The sequence below is a fragment of the Echeneis naucrates genome, chromosome 15 (genome assembly GCF_900963305.1).
Source record: "Echeneis naucrates chromosome 15, fEcheNa1.1, whole genome shotgun sequence".
In the NCBI taxonomy this organism is placed as follows: domain Eukaryota; kingdom Metazoa; phylum Chordata; class Actinopteri; order Carangiformes; family Echeneidae; genus Echeneis; species Echeneis naucrates.
Genome location: NC_042525.1, coordinates 22,442,074 through 22,465,879, shown reverse-complemented (window position 1 = coordinate 22,465,879; position 23,806 = coordinate 22,442,074). Strand labels below are relative to the sequence as shown.

The window sequence follows — 23,806 nt, the reverse complement described above, 5'->3', positions numbered from 1 at the left end:
TCTGCCCAAGTGCCATGGTCTGCACAGCAGCTGACTCCTCTTCCCTGCTAACTGGTACCTTTCATTTTCCAGTTTCGTTATTCCAGGTGGTCTTTAAGGAGGACACTCTCGGCTGCTAGTGATGCAAATTCAATAGCAAACGCTGCCACTCTGTATCACCCTTGTCACAGTTGAAAAAGTCTGTGCTGCGTCTGTACCAATGACCCAGTGATCAAATTCCTTCATTCATTCATCTTCAACCACTAATCTGGTTCTGGGTTGCAGGGGTTGCTAGAGCCAATCCCAGCTCACATTGGGGGAGGTCGGAGTACACTCTGGACAGATCAGCAGTCCATCACAGGGCCAACACACAGAGACAAACAACCAGTCACACTCACACGCGAACACACCTACGGACAACTTTCAGTGATCAAATGTTTTCTTTATTTCAGCAGTGAACAGCTCTACCATACATACCATAGCCCACTGTCTTCCTTGCCCCGCCAGAAGGGAATTTATATAGGCCACCTTGGAACAATCTTTCTAAAAACTGGAAGGCTGGAGCTCAAACATTAGAGAGCACTGGGCCAGAAAATAATGACAATTAGCGGGCTCACCAGAGTAGCGTTCAGGATGAGGAACTTGTGGCTCATGATGTGTTAAAGGCAGAGGTGGAGCAGGATTGGGTCAGAGGAGGTGGGAGGAGGGACAGGTGTCATAGTAGCCTAGAACTCAGCAGTCATATGGACCAGGTTTTGGTCAAAGAGTATAGACAATTCAACTAACCCTCCTGCAACCTGGGTCAGCAGTTCTTCATGTTGCCCAGGAGCAGAGGCTTGGGGTGTTACGGTATTATGGAGCTGATGAGCATCTGCTGGGTCCATGCTGGGTGGATTGGGACATGACAGGTTACCCTGACAGAAACTGCAGACAATTGGAAGTCCAAAGGTTTACTTAAGGCAAAACGTAAGTCCGGCAACACAATCCAAAACATTTAGAGAAAGAACTGATCTAACTGCCAGGTATTGATACACTGAGCACTGATGACTGATCACAACCAGGTTATCCACCGCAGGTAGAGGATAGCTTCTCGTTGGGTGGGTGGAGCTCACCCACATTCACACCAGCACAAACACCAACAACACACGCAGGGAAGGAGGAAGAGATCAAATAGAGATTGAATAATGAGTCAAACCCCATGACGGTTTGAATTTATATTACGGATTGGGAGTATTTTCAGCACGACTGGTCAGACTGATGAAGATGTTTTCTGAATTTTTTAATCTTTTGTTCATTGACTCAAGCTCTCTGAGCCACAGCATTATGGTGTAAAAACAGCTCTGCGGACCAACGTCCTCTCACAGCTGGAGGAGGGCGAAGGAGCATCAAGCACCAGGACAATGAACATCAAGGAAAATCTCCCTCCTGGGGTGGTCCAGCGGTGCTCAGGGTCCAGACCTGAGCCCAGTAGAGATGCTGTGGACTAAGCTGCTCACACTAGAGCATGTCTGAGCTGAAGGGACATAACACCTTCATGTTGATGTCACCGTTATCTGTGAGTTCAGATTAATACTTGATATCAGGGCTCTGCACAGCCATCCATGTTCTTCTTATCTCTCTGAGCTTCTTGTCCTAATTCAATGTGTGTGTGTGTGGCCACTTGCCATTAATCAACTTCCTGTGAGGAATTTCACAGACTGGAAACATAATTAGCTCGGATAGAAATGAGTGAAGACCACTTAATGAATTCAGAACTAAATATAAAATGATTTTTCATATATACCAGCTCTACACCATCAATCTTATTTTAAGCAAAGAGCTGCATTTAGAGTCACTATCCACATGTTCATTGAGAGCCAGACAGCAGACATGTCACTGATCAGTTCCAGATCAGCTGATAATAACATTAACCATTGATCAGTATCAAACTGACTTTCTGGTACTCCATAATTTTGTGTCCTGGTTTCCTGAGTCTCAGTTTGAAACATCTCGGAAAGACATCAGCAGCTGCTGGGATTCAAACCAGTGACGTGTTGTTCATATCTCCCATTACTTCCATTACTACCATAGCTCTCACATAAGAGGAAAGAGGGGTGGATCTGCATTGTTGTGGAGCAGCTGGACATTGTCTTCGCCTTCCCGTCCTGCAGGGAAATGATAATCTGCTCAACAGCTGCTATCTGTACCAGGGAGCAGGAGTCCAATCCTGGAGTACCAGGATGAGGAACAGACTCGGAACAGAATCAGCATCAGGAGATTTTCTTTAAAACAAATATGGTTCTGCTGATGAAATACTCTGATTAAGGTAATTCAGTGTTCCTGTGGAGCTGACCCCCCCCCACTGCTCATCCCCAGTCCCCCTTCCTCCTCTGATCAATTGAAGACATTTTATGTGTTATTAACTTGTTAGAAGGGCTCTGTGGTTAAAGGAGGCGACACTAACAAGCAGCTAATGAGATGAAGGCGCTCAGAGGAAATAGAGCTTAGATTCAATTAACTCATTATTAACTGCATGGGGAGAAGGAAGAGAAGGACATGATACTGTTGCTTTGTAACCAGTGACTCAGCTGTTTGTTTGGTTGCTCAGATGATCTTTTTTACTGTCATTTGGCTTCCACAGAAAATTTTCATCAGTGATTTATTTATCAATTTCTTAAATATATTTACATATTTATTTATTATGCATGCAAATACATGCAAATGTTTTAATTGTTATTTTTAAATATGCAAATGTAGGAACCTTCTATTCTTCGTATTCCTCTTATTATTATTATTATTATCATTGGAGAAATCCGTGAAACAGAGATTTCTTTATTGTGTTAAAACAATTAACTATTACCATTTTCAAATTATTTTTCCATCATTGTTTTAATGGAAATGATAATATAATGATTTCGTATTTAGTGAGTATATTTATTGAACTGATCATCATGAAAATTTTTTTTGTTCTTTTGTACTTCTCTTATTTCTTATTCATTTCTTTATAGTGAAATAAATACGTAAATGTTACGTAATACATAAATACACAAATACACTTTGATCACTGCAAAATTATGTGTCCATTTTTCCCTGAAGTCAGCCTCACCCTGCTCTGATGTAATGACAGAACAGGTCAGTATATCTCTGAGTGCCTTTTCTTCTGCAGGATCCTTAAACTTTTATCTTTTCTGATGCTTTGTCAAGAGGATGAATTGGTCTGTCAGTTTGTGTTTGTGAGGATGTGCCATAGTTCACAGTTCAGAGGAGCTGCTGGTTCCTGGTCCTACTGGTCTGCATGTTTGTCACTGTGACCATAGCTTATTCCATTTTGTGGCAGCAATATGTTGTGCAATGAAAAAGTTCAATATGCAACAGGAAATTACGGCTGATCAGAGAAAAATCATACTTCAGATTTTTTCTGAATTTAGGTTTTGTTATGATACTGGTTTTAATTATTTATTAGCATGATTAACATCATTTGCTCTGAAAGCCAAATGGAATGGAACCCTTGTTAATGCATGACCAAAATCTATATTTTTGTAACTCTTTCTTGTGAAAAAGTTTGATCTCACCAGGTTTGTACAAGACATTCATAAGCATTACATGCCTATGTTTAAATGTTAAGTTGAATTCATTGGAAGCTTAATCATACATATAAGCCCAATTTTCCAATATCATGGAGTGGCAGTATATGAAGAGTAGTAAGTAAGGGTGAAACTTTCTGGTTCAGCTGTTCACAAGATGTGAGAAGAAAAGTAGAAGAGGGATGGAAGAATAAGTGCTTCAGTGAAGTATGGTGCCATATTTCTGCTAGTGGTGTTGCACATATTGTCTAAATTAATGGGATCCTGAATGCTGAAAAGCACCAACTGTTTTTTTTTTTTTTTCTGCATGATAGAAATTCAAAGCATAATGTCATATTCAGAAAGAGCAGCTATAAAAAACTGACGATTGTGAAACACCCTCCTCAAAGCACAGACCTGAATATTATCGTGGCAATATGGGATCACCTCGACAGAGAAAGAAATAAAAGAAGAATAACTGTGGGAAGCACTGAAAGAAGCCTGATATAATTTACCAGAACATTACTTTAGAAAACTTTGGGACAGTCTCCCCAACTAGTGTAATTGGTAACTTGTGCCGGAGGAGATGTTAAACAGACTTGTGGGCACAGAAAGAAAACATAAAACAAAAAACAAAGGCTTTTCCATGAGAATTATTTAGAGACTCTGGAACCATTTTAGACTCTAAAGTAAATAACAAGGTAAAAGTCCTGCACACACTGCACACTTTACACTTTAGTGTAAAATCGAGTCCTGAATAAGCATCCTTTGTAAATATAGCTGCTTCCCATCTAAAATCCCTTCAAGTTATTTATATATAGGCAACAACACAGATAAATGGCCCGGTATAATGTTTAAATTGTGAGAAAATTGTAGTTTGGCTTTTACTGTACCTTCACACTCTCCGTAGTCTTGACCTTACTGCCATCTACTGACCATTGTTTCCCTCTCCCCCTTTTTTCTTTCTCAACTTTTCTCTCTTTCCTTCAGGCTTGTTTCACCTGAACTCACTCCTGTCACATTCAAATTCACTGTGAATATTTGTGTACCTGGGTCAGTGATGTTGGACACGACATGAAGGCAAGATTAGAGCAAATGTGTTTGTGCCAGGTTACAATTCACACAGAGATCAAATATACTATATTATTATATTTTTTGTGTGTGTTATATTAAAATGTGGGCTCAGAATCACAATGAATGACTATTAACATCATTTATGTTTTTTTATTTTGATTTCGCTTTTTTTTTTTTTTTTTTAGTGTAGTACGATTTTACGTGCATGTTGGAAAAGTTATTCTTCATCACTCTCACTGTTTCTTGACCACAACATATTGGAGAGTTCTCTCAGGTTGCAATTGAACCTTCTCTGTAAGACCGAGGCTTCTGCTTTGCTTGAAAGAGGACTGAAGTCTTTTACAGCAGCTGTACCTCAAGAAGAATGAATGATGGCTGAGAAAGACTGCACATCGGCAAAGTCTCAGAGCCTTTTTACTGCTGATCACAGTCTGTATTAGTGGCATTTTTATCAGATGTGTGATAAATATGGCCCCTGGGTACTGTAAAACTCACTCACTCTAACCCAAACTCCATCAACTACAGAACAACCTACTGACTCGCTCCCTCTCCAACCCTCACAGCTCCACAGATTAAGTTCGTGACGTCAACACGCCGGACGTGGATTGGGAGGTGGGGGTCGGGATTCCTAAGGATTACCCGTCATGCCCCGCGGGTAAAGATGGCGACAGCTGAATGTTGCAGTAGATCAACTTTATCCTACCGACTCTGACTGGATTCTCAACCCGGTTAACAGAGCATCTCAGCCGGCCGCTTCTACTCCGCTGCTGTCTCCTTGCTCGGATCTCCTCCGCAGCCGGACCTCAGTGCTCCTCCCCGGCCTCGGCTCTGTGCGGAGCCCCCCCCCTCCCCTCTCTCCTCCCTCCTTTACTCCCTCCTTTACTCCCTCCTCGCCCCGCCGGAGGAGCAGACCAGAGCTCCGGCTAAAGTTTCCTCTCGTGTCCGCTCTCTGGGATTTGTGGCGGATAACCCGGGCCGATTCGATCTAACAGCCTCCCAGGTAAGCACAGACCGAGTCAGCTGTCGGTGTGTGACAGTTGGGCAGCTTGTTTTGCGGTGAACAGGGCCACAGTTCGGCTGGGAGCGGGGCTCGGCGGCTTTTGTCCCGGATTGACGGGCCGTCGTGTCACGTTGGTGTGGTGTCAGGGACGGTTCGAGCTCCGGCGTCAGCCGGAGACTGTGGTGGTGGCGGCGGCGAAACCTGGCAGCAGCGTGAGGTGGATGTTTGTAGTGACACACACAGACACACACACACACAGGCTCCTGGACCAACACATACCTTTGCCATCTTACCTGAGGCTCAGACACCCAATCACGAGTCAAGATTTTTAAAGGCCCCGGAAGCCTCAGAGCTTTGAGATTTTTAAGATCACAAAAGTCATTTAAAAGTCCAGAAAGACTTAAGCCCATTGATCTGCCAGAGAAGTCCTAGTCCTCTCAGACCTTGTAAACCTGCCATATCTGAGTGCTGAAGAAGACTCAAAAGAACCAGTTTTGCAAATGTTCGACATCAAAGTGAAAATCACATTTTCCACCCATCACACACGGTGGGCCTGAGGCCACTGCCGGTGACTTGCAGGTGAAATGGGATGGTTGTGTAATGTCTTGAGTGCAGACACCTGCTCTACTCTTTGCAATATACTCATCAACTTGTTTAGGTTGTTATGTTGTTAGGCTTTATTGCCCTGAAAAAAAATCTCTGCAGGCTGACGTAGGTTGTGCTCTGGGAGGTGCTTGAATAGTTCTGTAATTTTGTGTTTCCTGTTCTAAAGTTTGTTTAAATAAGTTGAGTTAAAATAAACGTTTGCTTCTTTGTGCAGATTTGCAGCACTACATGACTGGGATTTAATTTGAGTATTTGATTTGTTTATTGCAAATTTTTGTCAGTCTTCAAGAAAAAAAAATCATACTTCTGTTCCCTACTTTTTTTTTTTTTTTTTTTTACATTTTCCAAAGATGATGCATTGATAACTGTGAGTCAGTGATCATCAGATTGATAGATAGGGAGAACTGTCATTGTTAGTGTGAAGCAGAACTGAATCCTGTGGTCAAAGATGGTGTACCCTTTGTTTCAAAGTTCTTACTGGACTCCAACATTGAAAACACCACTTTGACAGAGCATGCTCAGTGGAGTGCTGCAGCTGCAAAGCTGACTGAATAGTGCAGGTCACATACTGTTGCAGTACCAGTTAGGTCCACTAGTCCAGAATTGCCTCACAACAGTTTTCAATTTATCTGTTAAATTATTTCCCCCCATAATCGATTGATTACTAATGTGTCAGTTGACCGAGGTGGTGTTTCGCCAATCGTGACTCCAGAGCTGGAAGATAAAGAAAGCTGGAACCTGAGACTAATTTATTTATTTACAGGGGTTATGATTATATTTTCAGTTCGCTGTTTTGAGTGGTTATGAAATAATCCTTTCAGTTTAAGTCAAATAATGAGAAGGTCTGTGTGTGAGGTCTCGTATGAAGAATTCTCATCAGCTTACAGCGTTTGCATCCAGACAGACAGGAGAGTGTTTGTTTTTGGTCTCCATCATCTGGTGTAGAGAAACAGCGGCCCCTCTTCAGTACACATTACATTAACATTAGTCAGAGCTGCTCCACGTTCTCACCTCAGAGCACTGAAAGAAATGAAGTCCGTTTGCATCTCAATCCACTAATTCAACATTAAAGTGGCAAACATCATTGCTCCCACTGAAGCTCCCCTTTCCTGCAGGAACAAAACAGATCTCTTGGTCAAATGTGTTATTTTCTGAAATGTAAAATTTCCATGATGTGTGTTTAGTTTTTAAGAACATGGTTCCTTGTTATCAAAATCTCACTGCTTGATAGTTCACATGTCATATCTGGTAAAGGTGTGGCCCTGGACCTGGACTCTGAAGTGAAGCCAATGTTGAAAAGTCTTACACCCTATTTCTGTTCTAATGACCATCAAGCCTTGTTATCAAAATCTCACTGCTTGATAGTTCACATGTCATATCTGGTAAAGGTGTGGCCCTGGACCTGGACTCTGAAGTGAAGCCAATGTTGAAAAGTCTTACACCCTATTTCTGTTCTAATGACCATCAAGCAGTCACTCCACTGGTTATAAGAAGTAGTCAGATTGCATGAAGTCTATGGGAAAATGATCCCACTTGTCTTTTGATTTGTTAACACATTTTTCTAATGAGTTAATGGCCTCAGTCTCTTCAGTACAACACATTGTTTCAGCTACACTCATTTAGAAGTGGCGAGCCACCACTCCTTCAAATTTAATTTTAAATGTTTTTTTTTTTCCCCCATTGTTGCAAATACACCACAGCAGCATTTCTCCACCTTCACAGCACAGCCTGGTGATGAGCGGTGGGTTGGGGCAGGTGGGCCTATTGGAGTTAATACAATGTTAATTACTCCTGAGAGAATGGCCTTGAAAGTGACATCACTCCAGGGACCCAGGCACCAGGTCAGAGAGTCAGAAGAGTGTTGTCTTGGAAAATAGGGCAGCGACTTACCGGAGAAAAGGTAGACTTATTAGCTTAAGATAACTCACAAGAGATTCTACAAATTAAAAAGACATTTAAATCAAAAAATCTGATCAAATCAGATTGATTTTTTTATAGTACCAAATCACAACAAAGGCACTTTGCTCTTTCTAAAATGGTTTAAAGAGGCCCAACAGATCCCCCATGAGCTAGCACTTGGTAACAGTGGCAAGTAAAAACTTCCTTTAAGAGGCAGAAACCACGGGCAGAACCGGGGAGGGGGGCGGCGGCCATCTGCCTCGACTGGTTGGGTTGAGAGGGGGGGGGGGGGCAAAGAGAGAATGAGAGCAGGGGGAGGGAATATTCAAAACAGGTGTAGGGTGGGAACATGATTCTGTATGGATTTAATAGAGAGATGGGAGCAACATAGGTTGGCGATGATTCACTACCTGCAGGTTGAGGACAGGGAGAGAGAGGAGAGGAACTGGGAGACTTTGGAGAAACATGATTAGTAAATGCAGTACGCATACTTAAAACTGGGAGAGACGGATTTAGGAGAAACATGGTTGTTTGTATCTCGGCGCATACAATGGGGAAGGGGAGAGAGAGAGAGAGAGGGAGAAAAGTGCTCAGTCCTTCCCCCAGCAGCATAGCTAAAGAATAAGTGAGTTTTAACTTTTTAACTGTAAACTGTCATACAAAGAAGTTTTAAGCCTGGTCTTGAAAATTGCTGGTCCCCTGGACGGATACTTGAAGTTGGCTCAATAGAAGAGGAGCCTGATAACTGAAAGATCTGCCTCCAGATTTACTCTTGGAGACTCTAGGAGCCACAAGTAAACCTCCATCTAGAGAGTGGAGTGGCCTGCCATGACAGTAAGGAACTATGAGCTCTCTGAGATATGATGGAGCTTTGATGGCCATTAAGAGCTTTATATGTTAAAAGAAGGATTTTGAATTCTACTCTATATTTTACTGGCAGCCAATGAAGAGCAGCTAACACAGGAGAGATATGATCTCTTTTCCTAGTTCCTGTTAATATTCGTGCAGCAGCGTTCTGAATCAACTGAAGGCCTTTTAGAGATTTGTTTGGACATCCAGATAGTAATGAGTTACAGTAGTCCAACCTAGAAGTTACAAATGCATGGACTAGTTTTTCTTCATTCGCTTCAGAGAGGATGTTTCTGATTTTTTATTTTATTTTTTTTTTCCCCCGTCCCCTCCTCAGGAGGAAGAAAGCTGCCCTACTGACTTGTTTTATGTGAGGGACAAAGGACATGTCCTGGTCAAAGGGACATGGTTTCTTCTTCTTCAGGGTCCAAGGTTTCTTACAGTGGAGCTGGAAGCCAAAGTAATGCCGTCCAGACAGATTGAATGATCAGATAGGATTTCTCTGAGGTGCTTAGGACAACAACTTCAGCTTTGTCAGAATTTATAAGTAAAAATTTTGGGTTATCGAGAATTTTGTCTTCAAGACATGTCTGCAGTCTGACTATTTGTGAAACTTCATTTGGCTTCCTTAATAAATACAGCTGAGTGTCGTCTGCATAACAGTGGAAACTGATGCTATGTTTCCTGATAATTTTGTCTAAAGGAAGCAGATATAGAGTGAAGAGGATTGGTCCAAGTACTGAACCCTGTGGGACTCCATAATTGGCTATAGTACGTGAGGAGGAGCTGTTGTTAACATGTACAAAGTGATATCTATCTAATAAATAGGATTTGAACCACCTTAGTGCAGTTCATAAAGTATTGATGGCCAACTAACGTTACGTAAAATACTGTTAGCTTAAGTTAATTGGGCCCGGTGCCAACTCTGTGACGCTAACGTGAGTAAACTAATTGATAGCATTAAGCTAATATCTACACGCCATGTTGTATTAACTGCTGACTGCATTTTCAGATGAGCTTGTTCAAATATATCTCAAAGAAGAGAAACACAACTGATGGAAGATGTCAGGTAGTCAGGTATCATTAGCCTTTTACTGACTTAACTTTATTGTATCATTTATTTTTTCCTTTTTACATTCAGCCTTTATCTGACATTGTATATGGCTGAGGTGTACAGGTTGTACTCGTTGGAAGGTGATAAGCCATTTTCCACTGGCCAGCCAATAAATAGGGTGTAAAAGTTAAATCTGCAGTCAAGTGTAATTTGTTTACGCCACCAAGGCCCCAGACAGCCTGCCCCTGCTGCTGAAAAAAATCCTAGAGGAAACACTCCAACATGATGTTCAGTTCTAAGTCATGGTCCTATTTAGAGGAAAATAGACCATAAAACAGTTGATGGATTTGTCGGAAGCAGGGGGGGTGTCTCCTCACTATGAATCCCTTAAACACATTTAGGTCAGACTTATTAAATAAAACCTGGCTTATAGATAAGATAATGGTTTGCTGATCACAATTGATCAGTCCTGCTCTAAGTTGCAGAACAACCTTCAGCTAATATTCTCTTTGTGTATTTGAGGCAGTAGAGTCTTTAAATAGAAACTGTCATCTCTGTGGGATCAAAACTTTCAAAGGTTAGTGTTGGTTTATTTTTCATCCTGCTTCCCTTTAGAATCATGTTGTTTTTCCAGCTGTGAGTTCACATAAAGAGACTGACAGGTTTCTGTATCTTGACGGTGATCAATAAACCTGCATTAACATACAGATTGCAGATTTTTGTAATAACGAAGGGGGAGAATGGACTTTATGTAATAAGTGGGAACCACGCAGCATGACGCAGCCACTGCACATCTGATATTACATAGATAAGTGATTGACATTTCAGCATGAATGTGAGCTGACAGTGTTAAAGATCTTAAGTAATGCCTTAAGATCTAAATTAAGAAGTTCATAAGAAAGTTTTCAAGTGCAATTCCTCAATACTTTAAGAGCAGTCTCAAATCTTACAAATTTCTTTATTTTCCGACTTACAAACTTCTTAAAATACATCATGAATTAATATGTTGTGTTGTATGAGCCAATAAACATTTAAAAGGACGTTATAATTGAGGAAATGAATGTAAGAAAAAAAAAAATACTACTTGGGAAAATAGAAGATATGGGAATATCAGTTGAAAATAAGTCTACAGGGTGGGCAAAAGTGGCCAAGACGCTGAGAGACGGTGCAGGTGTCAAGAAACAGTGGGCGGATTTCACGTCGGAGCTGAGAGGCTAGTTGAGCTGAAAGTATTGTAGCGTTGCAGGGTAAGTAGGTGGATGGAGGAAGGACGAGGACAAGGCGATGTTGCAGTTTGCTAGTTCAATAGAGCCCGGCATATTTCCTTCCTTTCCACAGCACAGCTAACCCGAAGTTAAGGTGTCCCCTGGAAAACAACGAACAGGGTCTCTAACTTTTTCAACTACCGTGTTGCAACTTACCCACAACATCCACCACCCCTCCAGTTGACACCTCAAAGCAACAAACCCACATCATGGCAGCCCCCATACTATTTTCGACTGGAGGAGATTAGTTACATTAGAGGCTTATCTCCCCACTGTAGGAATTTTAAAATGGGTCACGGTTGTCTGAAACATAAGAACAAATTTGAGAACTTTGTTTTTTCTTAAGAAGAAACCTATGAAGAAAGTTAAGAAAATACTTAAGAGCTTAATTTGAGAATATAATTTTTTTATTTTTTTTTTATTCTTAAAACAGAAGTTAGGAAAAAATGGCCCTTAAGAAGATTTTTTTTTTCTTAAGAAAGTTTTGTGAATCTGGTCCCTAATCAACTACTACTTCAAACACATGATGAATTTCAGTTTTGACATAATTTTAATGTTTGTTTGTTTTTGTTTTTTTCTTTTGGCATGAGTGTAATGCTACACTCATGAGAGAAAGTTCATAAAGAAGATGGAACGCTTAGAATCATCTCTTGTAATTGTGTCACGTTTCTCTGCTTCCTTGCCCTTTTAAGGAGCGTGTTCAGTCCAATGGCAGAAGTGAAAATTGACACAGACTGCATCTGATTCTTTTGACCCAAAGTCACTAAAATAAGTACTTGATTGATTTTCCCAGGCTACAGATCAGAAAATTTCAGACCCCAAATTAACTAAGAACTGTCTCTGTCTCACCAACACACACTTGTGAGATCACACAACATCAACTGGTTGAGGTTCTGACTTTGTTTCACTGCTGCAGGCTTGACTAGCCAACCACAAAGGGACTTAAATGCCAAACCATAAAGTAAAAGTTTAAATCAAATAAAATAAATAATAAAACTCAATAATAACGTCGCTGATATTATCCTTAAACTGTTTTTGGAGGGAGAACAGAGACCAATATTAGGCTGATACAATCTTCTACTGTATTATTGTCATGTTTTGACATGAACAAGCAATCGTGACTATGCCCAATTTGGAGATTTATATTATTTTATATAACTGTTGCTACTTGTAATGCATCATATTTTGTTCTGTGAGTAGATTAGAGCTGTCCAGATTAATTTAAGGACTCGTTCCTCTAATCAGACTGGCTCATCCAGTCCACATCATGTCAAAGTGGCTGTGGATAAGACAGACAAAGAGATTGGTGCAATGTGCATTTTATTCATCATGTCTGGCGCACACACTGCTCTCCTGGTTGCAGAAGACGTGAGCAGGTGATTGGAAGAGAAACCAGCAGAAACAAGTCAATGTTTTGATGCAACACAGGCACAGACTTGTAGATGCTTCACCAGAGACTGTTGGACTGGAGTTTTGTGGTTTCAGAGCAGTTCCTTCAGGTGTCTTACCTTTTTTGTTTGTTTATAATGGATAGTAGCTGGCACAGTTTGTTTGTGCTAATGCCAACCCTGACTGTCTGTAATGACAAGGCTTGAGGTTTATTTAGCCGTAGTCAGTCATGGTGTTAACTCACTCATCATGTCTGTATTATCCACCTTTAATTCTAGCCCCCATTGGCCCTTGCGTGAATTATGGGTGCGACTTCCAGTATGAACTGAAACTGCCATTTCTTTACATGTTAATTGTTCGCGCTAATCCACTTTCTATGAGTGTTAGAGATGTAAACCATGCAGGAACATCAGCTGTCGCAGCTCAAACGAGACATTACAATCGCGCTGCCTACTATTGTAGAGGGGTGGGAGGATGACTTGAAAAAGTGGCCTAATATAACTTACTGCAGCATTTTTAGCTACGTCCTTAACTATTGTCGCTTCAGATGGTGAGGCAATGAATAATCGAAAAAGCTCTGAGGCGTATCAGTACTTACACAGTAATCAGGTTGGTTGTGTTTTGCTGAAAGAGATGGGACAGAATCTTGTTTACCTTAAGGGGGACATAGAGCTCAGCCAAAGCCTTAAAGTCCCTTATCACTGAGTCTGGGTTTTAGTTTCAACATCAGGTGAAATACAAACAGCAGGGTGTGCATGTATTGCAGGTCAAGACAGATCTTGCAGCCACGCTGCTGCCAGCCTTTGGAAGGTAAATGTTGATTGTTCTGGTACTTTTAATAATCATTTTCACAGCATTTAATGATATATGATGCTTTTGTAAAAAAAAAAAAAAAAAAAAAAAACATTGTACGTATTGTATATATCTTTTAAGGTATTTTCAATTCAGGTTGAGAATGCAGTCAGACAGGGGAAAACAGGGACATCATGCACTGATGTACAAAGTAGAATGCAGGCACAAGAAAGAATGCTGAGCTGAAAAGGGTGAAGCACATACATTTTAAACATCATAAAGCACACCACATTCATGAAGGCTCATCAGCATTACAAAGGATCTAAAACTCCAATGGTCTGTCATATCCCAACCACGAAGTACGGTTCGGGTGTTCCTCCATCGGCTTTTTGTCAACAAAGTGAAAAGAGCACATGTTTAATGTTTTAGCTGGTCTTTTCAATTTTCAATCTGGGTTCTTCATATGTGGGTAGATAGTGGAAACTACTGATTCTCACAACAACATTCTCTCTTAGTCCAGGGTGCATGTTCAAAACACAGATTCACCTTTGTCTGGTTGTTAGTACAATCACAAACAGTGCAACATGTTCCACACTTTCAAACTTTCAAATAAACTGCTAGCAAACAAATGGCTCAACCCATAATTGTTTCTACATCAGCGCCCCCAGGAATAAGGCGGATAGAAAAAGATCATGTGAATGTTCTGTTCTAAGTTGCCAAGAACTGGTCATGGAGCTATAAGTGCCGTTTTGTGTTATGCTGACATGAAAGCAAGGAGTTTCATCGTCTACTGAGGATTCTATGGACTGATTTGACATTTAGAAACTTCACGCTGCCATTTGTTGAGCAGGGCCTGATGGGAAACTTTCACAGTGATTTGTGTAAGACATCATCATGTTTGGTTGAATGTCAGTGATCTCAGTATGCTACTATTCTCATCTGAACCACTCAGGTCACAGCAAGGTTTCTTCAAAATTTTGGAGCTGTACTGGGAGAGGGAGGGAGAGATTGATTATTTGCAACTACAGATACAGTCTGAACTCACACACTCACTCACTGCATATATTTAAATTGTATGTAAACCTAAAACACATGGAATACTGCATGTCCTCCAACTAGCTGTGAAGGGGGGCTACCTGTGACCCCGCTGAGCTTCGTAGCAGCCTGTGAGACTGAGCATCTGACATTCAGCTGATTCAATTTTCAGAGTTGCAAGTCATTTTCTTTATTGATTCATGAATTCAGTGATTGTCAGATGTTCCAATGGTGATGTCTTCAGGAAGCTTTTTTCCCCTGGCCAACAGAACTGTTAATAATGATGGATGCAGCCTCTGTGACGTCATCCACAGGTTTCCAAAGAGCAGCTTTGAGACCCAGAATGAGCTGCTGCTCCACTGTGCCCTCTTTCCCCTGCTAATTAAAAAATGAGCAGCAGCCTTGGCAAGCAAACACTCACCTACCGGTCACTCAAAGCAGCCACATCCTACTAATATTTTCATTTCTTCTCTAAAGTTGGACATTTTAATATGGGAGTCTACAGGGACATGATTTATGATGCATCCAGCTGTCATTGGGAAAAACATATAAATGTCTGGAAACTGAACAATATGACATCTGTGTAGCTGAAACCACATACTATTGTGGATGACAAATTCAAATGATTGAGTGATCATCAAAAGAATTTGAGGGGTGCAGGTGGAGTGCGTGCCCCATAAACTTGAGTCTACAAGTTCCTTGTTAGCAACTACAGTTGGGTTCCAGTTAATGTAACTTGCCACATGTAATTCACCAGTCTCTCTGTCTTGCCAATTTCCTGTCACTCTTCAAGCTGTCTTATTCAATAAAGACAGGAAAAAAAAAGAATTGAATATTGAATCAGAAACTGGTTTATTGGCAAGCAGATTTACAAATAGGACTCTCTAGATGTTGTGCACAATGTTCAGAAATATACACAGGGAGAAAATGTGCAAAAATTATTAACTCAAAACAAACATGTTGTATCATCTTTAGTGTAAAAACTGTCTCCTTACTCAAGGATCCCATCCTGCACAGACTTCATTTGAAGATCCAAACTATCCCAACACAACCAACGTTCTGAAAACATTTGTGTTTGTGGTCTACAACACCAAGAAGGACCACACCTTTATAGACTGCGTTCTCCAGATGATACAGCCCTTGAATTGGGACACATCTAAACAATCAGACAGGGCAGGTATGTTACTGTAATGGGAGGTGTCAATTATGGACTGTATTTCATTCTACACAACATCCATGTTTCCCATATTCACACATTTGAGTTCTTATGTATTTGTATGTGTTTGTATGTGTTTTCTCTTTCATATGTGAATAGTCACTTTATTTTCAGCTAAAGGCCATTTTTTAGGATAAAAACTAAATGTATTTGTTTTTCTGTTTTTAAACAAAGTTGGATTAATGTATTTCCCTCCTCTTCAATGTTGGTCCTCACCAGCCTCTGCCTTATACTGAGAAAACACAATGTCACCAAACTCAGCTGTTTATTCTGAAAACCAACTCCAAACCCTGAGCTAATCATACAAAATCTGTGTTGTCACTTAGAATACTTACATAGTTGATGTTAATGTGATGTGGAAATTCTCTGGCTGACGTGGTTTCAGTCTGGCCAGCCGGTCATATAGAACTATACTAGTCTGTTGCTAGGAAACCGTCTGCTTCTGTGATTCTCTGTGAAATCAGAAAACACCAACAGGAAGTGAGGTCTGAGGAAAAGATTTGGACAGGACCTGAATCTAAAGTGATGAGCAACACCCCTGGTTTCAACTGGGGTGTTGCTCAACTGGCTGATCAGAATTGTGCTGCTCTGGACAGTGCTCGTGTGGCTGTATGTGAGGCATATTTTCAGAGTTAATGAAAGAAATGTGTGTTTGGGGGGTTAATGAGCACATGGGATTCATGGCTGACGGACGTACACCATCTGTCCTCAGACTGTGTGAAGGTCAATTAGACACTTCACTGTCCTCATTAAAGGCAAAATTGTGTGTGTGTGTGTGTGTGTGTGTGTGTGTTTGTGCGCGCACAATGCTGAGGGGGAAGCTAAACTGTTCATTCTTTCTCAGTGGAAGTATGTTTAATTTGGGGTTTGGGTGAGAAAGTGACATCAGGCTGGCTCTATGTCCCAGCTCCACATTCCACTAGTTCTCAGTAGAAACTTACAGCTTTCTCACAAAGATGTTGAGAAATCAAGAATTATGTAACAAAGAACATCATTTTTGACCAAATTTGAAAGCGTCTTGAAATGTGATGGCCTCGTTTAACATTTGCCTCAATAATAGCTTGTTTTTTGTTGTAACATTAGCATTGTGTCTGTGGCGCTAGCAGCTTGGTGGGTAAAGTGTGTGCCCCATAAACAGGAGGCTGCAGTGTCCTTATTTACAATCATCTGTTGCACCGCATTCCCGTGTAATAATGCTTCGTGACATTACTGAAGTAACTTTTGGGAATGGCTATAATTAACCCCCCCCCCCCCCCCCCCAACGTTCGTTTAACGTTATATTCCTAGAATAAAACACCTACTTTTTTCATTGTATTTCTCATAAAGATCTTTATTACTCGTTATTACAAAAATGAAAAAAATGCTGGGTGAATGTGTGGTTAATCAGGACTGCATGTCATCTGTAGGCCTGTAACAATTATTTCGTAATAGTTTTTTAGTTAGTTGCGGTTTCTTTGTTTAACTGCAATTAAAGCAATTTTTGTGGGGTGGTGGGGTTTGTTTTCATGAGATGTTTGCATCTATAAAACACATTTCCGGTGTCAGTTTCCATCCTACAATGCAACAGAACAGTAACTGTCCCATCAGAGGACGCCTCACGCGCAGTGATTTACAGATGTGAAGTCAAATCGGCTTTCTAACGTCAACAATCCAAAGAGAATTGGGTAGTTTTGTGAGAACTGCCCATAACATTAAGCTGGTACACGTTCACTTTTCACTGGAGCTTTTGTTTAGTGTTGGTAATAAAGTGTTGCTTGACAGTGTCCTGGTCCTGGTCCTGTCAGAACGTAGGGAGTCTGCAAGCCCAACTGGTTTCAGCTAAATGATTGGTTATTTGGGAAGGGACTAGACTGTCATCCTGCTTTCAGTTATAGCATCATTTTGACACTGAATTTGGACAACGAGACACGAGAAGGAGATTGTTTCTAAACGTAGTACAACTTCTCCGTTGTGGGATTATTTTGGTTTCAAGCCAAATCAGAGGGGAGAGCCCGCAAATCTGGAAGAAATGATTTGCCGGCTATGTAACAAAACGGTCGCAGTAAAAATGCTAGCACAACCAATTTGAGACGGCATCTAAAGAAAAATCACCTTCCCTCACAGTTTGCACAATTAAACAACAATATAAAGGTGACAGCGCATGTTCAGCACAGAGAGGTCCAGCCTCAAATCAGAGAGACTGAACATGGTTGTTTCTTTTTTTAATCGCCCGCCACCCCATGCCCTATTTTCAGAGGACTATATAGTTGCATTATTATTATTATTATTTATTATTTAAACTGTTAATTGTTGTCACTTGTCCATATATATCAACTAAAATGACAAGGGAGTTGGGAAAAAATGCAAGTCAAGAAGTGGTAGTAATGACACCTGGACTTGCATAATGTTGGATAAAGTTTTTTAAAAATTGGACGGAAAGACACAATTGTGGACAATTGGTAATCGCAATTATTTCTGAGACAATTAATTGTGTAGCAACATTTGGAATTGTTACAGCTCTAGTCATCTGTTAATCACTTTGTGTCCAACATGCTCTTAAAGCGCCCAACTGTTAAAAAACATCTATGAGCAGCGGGCTCAGCCAAAATAGCTCTGGGCCCTGCGTGTAGGGTGACACGTTCATAACAGCGACCCATTGGGATCAGGGGAGGCCAGCAGAGGTCGGGGGAAGTGATGTCTACTGGTGCAGTGGAGCACAGAGAGAAATGGAGAAATCACAGTTTGTGGAATCCTGATTGGAGATGAGTGAGTTTAAACAATGTCTGAAGCCTGTTGCTGAGAACAACCAGGAGATTTACTGCACCAACTTTACCTACCTTCATGAGCTTTAGTGTACAGATTGTGACTACCTACATGAACTTTACAGACAGATCAATGGAACCTTGAAGGGTCAACCCTGTCAAAGCCCCCACCAAAGGCAGGCAGACATCATGACTTTGATCTGTATTTATAATATTAACCAAGATGTCCTTGTGAACAAGTAAGTGTCACTTGTGTGAATGAAGATGTATTTTGATCAACCCTGCTCTTGGTTAATTTATTTCTTTTGAGCTTTGCTGCTGGTGGTTGTGGTTTATAGATTTCATTGTAAGCTACAACTGTTTAGTAAGTTAACCCGCAGCCCGAAGTGACGATAAGGTCTTAAAACATTCTGCAAAGGTCTTTAAGAATTCTTGACAAAAGATTAACTGCAGGATTCCTGCATATACCCTGTGAGTGTGTGAGTGTGTGTGTGTGTGCATACCTGTGCATGTGAGTGTGCTTGTGTCTTACTGAGGGCTGGAGTGCTGCACGGTGTAGTCCCCCATACTCAGTGCTGTAGGCACCAGGCCACAAACAGATGCCAACTATTTTTATTGGTTGTTTGAGAATATGGAAATTGTTCATGAACATATTTTTGAAAACATTTCTATTTAATTGACAGCATTTACTTGTTATAGAATACTTGTTAATTATACATTTAATGTAAAAATACTTTTGATATTCACTTTCACAGACTTTCCTTTAAGTAATATTCTAATAGGTGAGTTTCAATTTTACTTCTGAGTCATTTTCCAGTAAGTTAACTGTACTTTTACTCAAATATAGCTGTCAGGTACTTTATTCAAGACTGTTTAAAGACTAACTCAAGAAAACTTGAGCAAATTAAAGCATTTTGGGAGACTAAAACTGAATGGCATTTTTGTCAAAAGACTAAAAATAAATGTAAAAAATGCTTGTCAAAATCAACACTATGGGGCAGCAACCAGTCCACTGACATCAGCGCCCACCTCCTTGTCTGCACTGTCCTCCTGACTCACAAACATCCTTTTTAAAATCACAGGCTGATCTTAACTAGTGTGATGCTGCAGAAGCAGCTTGAGCACGGCGATGAGAGCTGAGCAATACACATCAACGTATTAAACCAGAATGAAACAAAGCTGAGTCACTAAAGCAGAGTGACGACATGATGCAGCTGACTGAAGATCGATCATGTCGAGCAGAGTAATCACGGTTTCACAGATATGTGTTCAGATGATTTTAACCTCAGGAAGCTTTTTCTTTGCAGAAGGTTTTTGTGTTTTAATGACATCCAGGGTGCGATATGGTCTACATTCATATTTTATCACAGTCTTGGGGTCTTGTTGTGTTTACCTCACTCAAGCTGAAAGACTCCTTTGTGTAGAGCTGAGTCAGCTGGGTCCACCTAGATCTACTGGGTCTGGGCAAACTGATCCGGCTTCAGTTTAGTTGAGGAAGGAGGAAACACGTCACAACTAAAGATGTTCTTCATCACTAGGCGTGGTATGGAGCAGGACTCCTGAGATTATTTCTGCCATGCAGGTTTCAGTTGATCTCCCAGATGAACATGGTGATGTTAATGTGGAGAAACAGTGTCGTGTTAACAAAGCCCAGGACTGAGACCAACACATGCTCTGAAATATTTAAAAAATTTGCTGCAAATGTTTCATGAGGAGGAAAGAACAGTGAACACACGTTCCAAGGCTACCTACTCCTCTGCCTCAGTTTCTGTGGTTGTTGACTTTCCAGGTACGTCTCAGGAGTCTCATCACTTGCAGGAGATGCTCTTTATGTCCACCTCTTTGAAGACAAAGACACCATCTCTCCATCTTTGCATGAAAACGCCACAGTGACCTTTCAGACAAGACAAATTGATTTATACAGTTAATCTGTGAAAAATCTGTTGATCTATAAAGGGAAGTGTATTATGGGTAACAAAGCTGAAAGAGGACTTTTTCTGTCATCAGACAAGGCAGGAAAGTCAGTCACTCAAAACTGACCAAAAGCATCCATCAGGTGAAAGGGCCCCACCTTCCTGTTTATGGCAGCGCCCCCACTGGTTTCAAACTACTCAGTGTTCTTCCTCAAACGCCTGTTTGAATCCGAAACAGGACTGAAGCAAGCTACCTAAATCAAATCACACTTATTTATATAGTGCCAAATCATAATGTGTGTGTGTGTGTGTGTGTGTGTGTGTGTGTAAGGGACTGTGGGATTTCATGTCTCTGCTCAAAGGTTATGGGTAGGAATCAGGAATCTCTGATTGGTTGATAGTCCTCAATTTTCATGTCAGACTTAATACACCTGGGTGGGAGGTGAAACACAATGCATTGCAGTTGATAGACAAGTAGTGTTGGAATAGAAGTGTCTGTGTGTAACGTATAAATAGGAGCTTATGGGAGGGGAAAGGCCTTCTGGGTAACAGACTGTGCTGATGAGAATGAAGCTGACCAATAGAACCATCTCAGTAATTTATTTACAATAAACATGTTTGTTCTTTGTTTGGCTGAACCTTTGTCAGTTTGTGTCAGCACAACAGCAGGTTCTGAGGTCAAACTGGACGTAGAAACATTGTGAACTTGGTAAAAGTTGGTGAAGTGGAATCAACAGCAGAGCCACACCTCGTGTCAAATCTTCAGCGACCTGACTGAGCTTGATCTTAACACTAGTTAAGATCACTGAGCAGAGCTTGATGACGAGCTGATAATTTGAATCAGGTGTGTTGGAGCAGGAAACATCTAAAACATCTAAAGCAGGACCAGAGGTGGAGACCTCTGGTGTAATGTATTGCCCTCTTGTGGTGACAACACAGTATTGTCCTCCAAGCTAGCATAACTTCCAGCCGTTTAAAGTATTGTTCGTTGTCAATGTCACTATGTCTGATTGACAAACACTGTAGCTAGTCAAGCAGGGGGGAATCTTAATTAGGTTTGATAATTGACAGTAATCCTGTATCTTTGAGTGGTAATTTGCCACAGACAAGATGAGCTAACTCTTCTCTACTGCACAATTGATAAGTGTGAGCGTCATTGGGTGACTGGTTTTAGACTACCTTTTGACTATTTCGACCTTGAGGTGACTCATAAGTGCTACTAGTTTGGTGGTCAATGGCGCAAAAAGTGGGTATGCACTATATGCGATGCATAGGGGCGGCACAATGGGGGGTAAAAAATAATAGTAATAACTAAATAAAATTGGTATTGGGCGCCAACATTGTTGCTGCATGACTCCTGAGACTGGGTAGCTTTTCCCCGGTTGTGGTCAACATAAAGACCACAGACAGGTAAATGTCAGGTGAGGTGAAATGATCAGTGTAGTTGGTGTCTGTAGTGCCTAGGAAAAGGTTTTATCCTCATGAAAGTGGATGAATCATGAATCATGTTAGTTTACTGTGAACATCAGAAGTTTGTTACAATTGCCTTAGGTTTTTGCATTTTTCCTAGCAAATTGAATTTTATCATAAATATTGTTGAATTTGCTTGTGTCTGTTACCAGTTCTGCAAAGACTGAGACGAAATGCAGGTTCCACACAACCTGTTTTCTTGTGTTGGACTCAATCATGCTGTCTATGCAGTCCTTTCTGCTGCTGATGTTGATTTTCCCAGCATGCCATCTCTTGCAGTTTGACCTTATGTTGGAGTTGAGTGTCGCTAATGTCAGTGGCAGGTTATCAGCTGGTCACTCCGCTTCTTGTTGCAGTTGCTTTAAGCCGCTATTCCTGACGGATGGCTGTGATGCAGCCAACACACAGTGTGCGTGTGCCTAATTTAGGATCAGTTATTGGTCTGTTAGTGTTATTGGTGTGTTATGTCTTATTTATGGTCCTGCATTAAATCAACACTGTACCTACGCTGTTGCCGTGACGCCGACGTGAACTCTTCATCTTCGCCGTCATTCCATTTCGTCGCAGTGCAATTCACTGCCACAGGGTTAGGGGGCTGCACTCCTGTCCGGAATGGTTATTGACTCTAGTTGATTCTTTGTTTACCTTCTGGCTTGAGGCGTTGTAAAAGTGCTCATATTTTCTGACTTCCTCAATGAGTCGTCCCTTGACTTGATCCATGGTCCGTCCATGTACAACAAGATGTTTAAAAATGGCAGGGATGGCGCAATCTGGAAATTCGGAAATCCGAAAACTGGAAATACGTTGCTACGAAGCAAACCAATCACAGCCCTCTCGCTCTGCACAGGGTCTGTGTCTCCTCGACATGTACATTTTTTTGGGAGGTGCACGTCAAGCTGTGGTGAGTCTCCCTACCCTACGACGTAGATATGGTGTTGACTTAACACAGGACCATAAACCAGGCTTTATCGGTTAGTTAACAGTCTATTACAGGGAAAATATTGGTCTGTTACTGATCAGTTATTGCTGCATTGTGGGCCAATTACTGGTTTGTAATTTGTCTTTTACTGGTCAGTTATTGGTCAGTAATTGGTCAGCGATTGGTAGGTTGTTGGTCTCTTATTGGCACCTATTGGTCAGTGCTGGGGAACAGCCCATTCAAGAAAGGGACAAGACAGCGTGCTCCTTTGTTCACCGGACAAAGCAGGGTCCTTTGAAGTCAGCTCTCCCAGAATGCCCATCTATTCACACCTATGTGAGAAGACAACCACAAACTGTAAGTCCAGCTGCTATTGGTCACTGTATGACACATGACCCAGGTCAACAGGTTCCCCTCTTACTCTCTTCTGAGGCTCTGGCTTCCTTCGGGTCCATTTGGACCCCTCTGTCTTGGTTCCTGGATCCTCTCTGGGCTAGGGTCCTCTGAGGCCTCCTTTGGATTAGCTCTCCTGACTCAGGGTTAGCTCTGACCTCCTTGACAACGCTTCACTCTTCCCACAGTAGCGACCTAAGGTCCTTCCCAAGAGTGCTAAGGTGAATGCCAGCAGACTTGATGCAACATCTCCCTGCTGTTTTCAGCAGGCAACGAGCCTCAAGTTAGCATCAACTGCTAACTTCACTGCAACAACAACAACGCAACCAACATGACTCTGGACACTGGACTTGGACAAAGCACAAGGAAGGACAATTGGTTGTCCAAGAACTGGGTAATGTTCACTGGGCCAACCTAGCAGAAATCAAGCAGAAATTGGTGGTTAGCCGTCAATGTCAATTGTTGTATGTTCACACATACTTTACAGCATCACTCACCCTGCATTCAACCCCCCCCCCCCATTTTTTTTTTAATAAATGTATTTATGAAGTTTTCCACATATTACAAACACACATTACAACACAGAACAAATACGGTGCCAGAGATCAGGTTCACAACAAGGCAGACATACAGACTACACATATTTTGACAGAGCAATATACTGTACTAT

At 41.3% G+C, this 23,806-nt stretch overlaps 1 protein-coding gene across 1 annotated transcript in view; it reads left to right on the top strand.

The window, feature by feature from the left end:
- The first annotated feature begins 5,249 nt into the window (after window positions 1-5,249).
- Window positions 5,250-23,806, top strand: part of tjap1 (tight junction associated protein 1 (peripheral)) — a 50,461-nt gene continuing 31,904 nt past the window's right edge. Inside the window, exon 1 of the mRNA XM_029520760.1 lies at window positions 5,250-5,595. The gene's annotated coding sequence lies outside the window, so the exon portion shown is untranslated. The remainder of the gene's footprint in view (window positions 5,596-23,806) is intronic.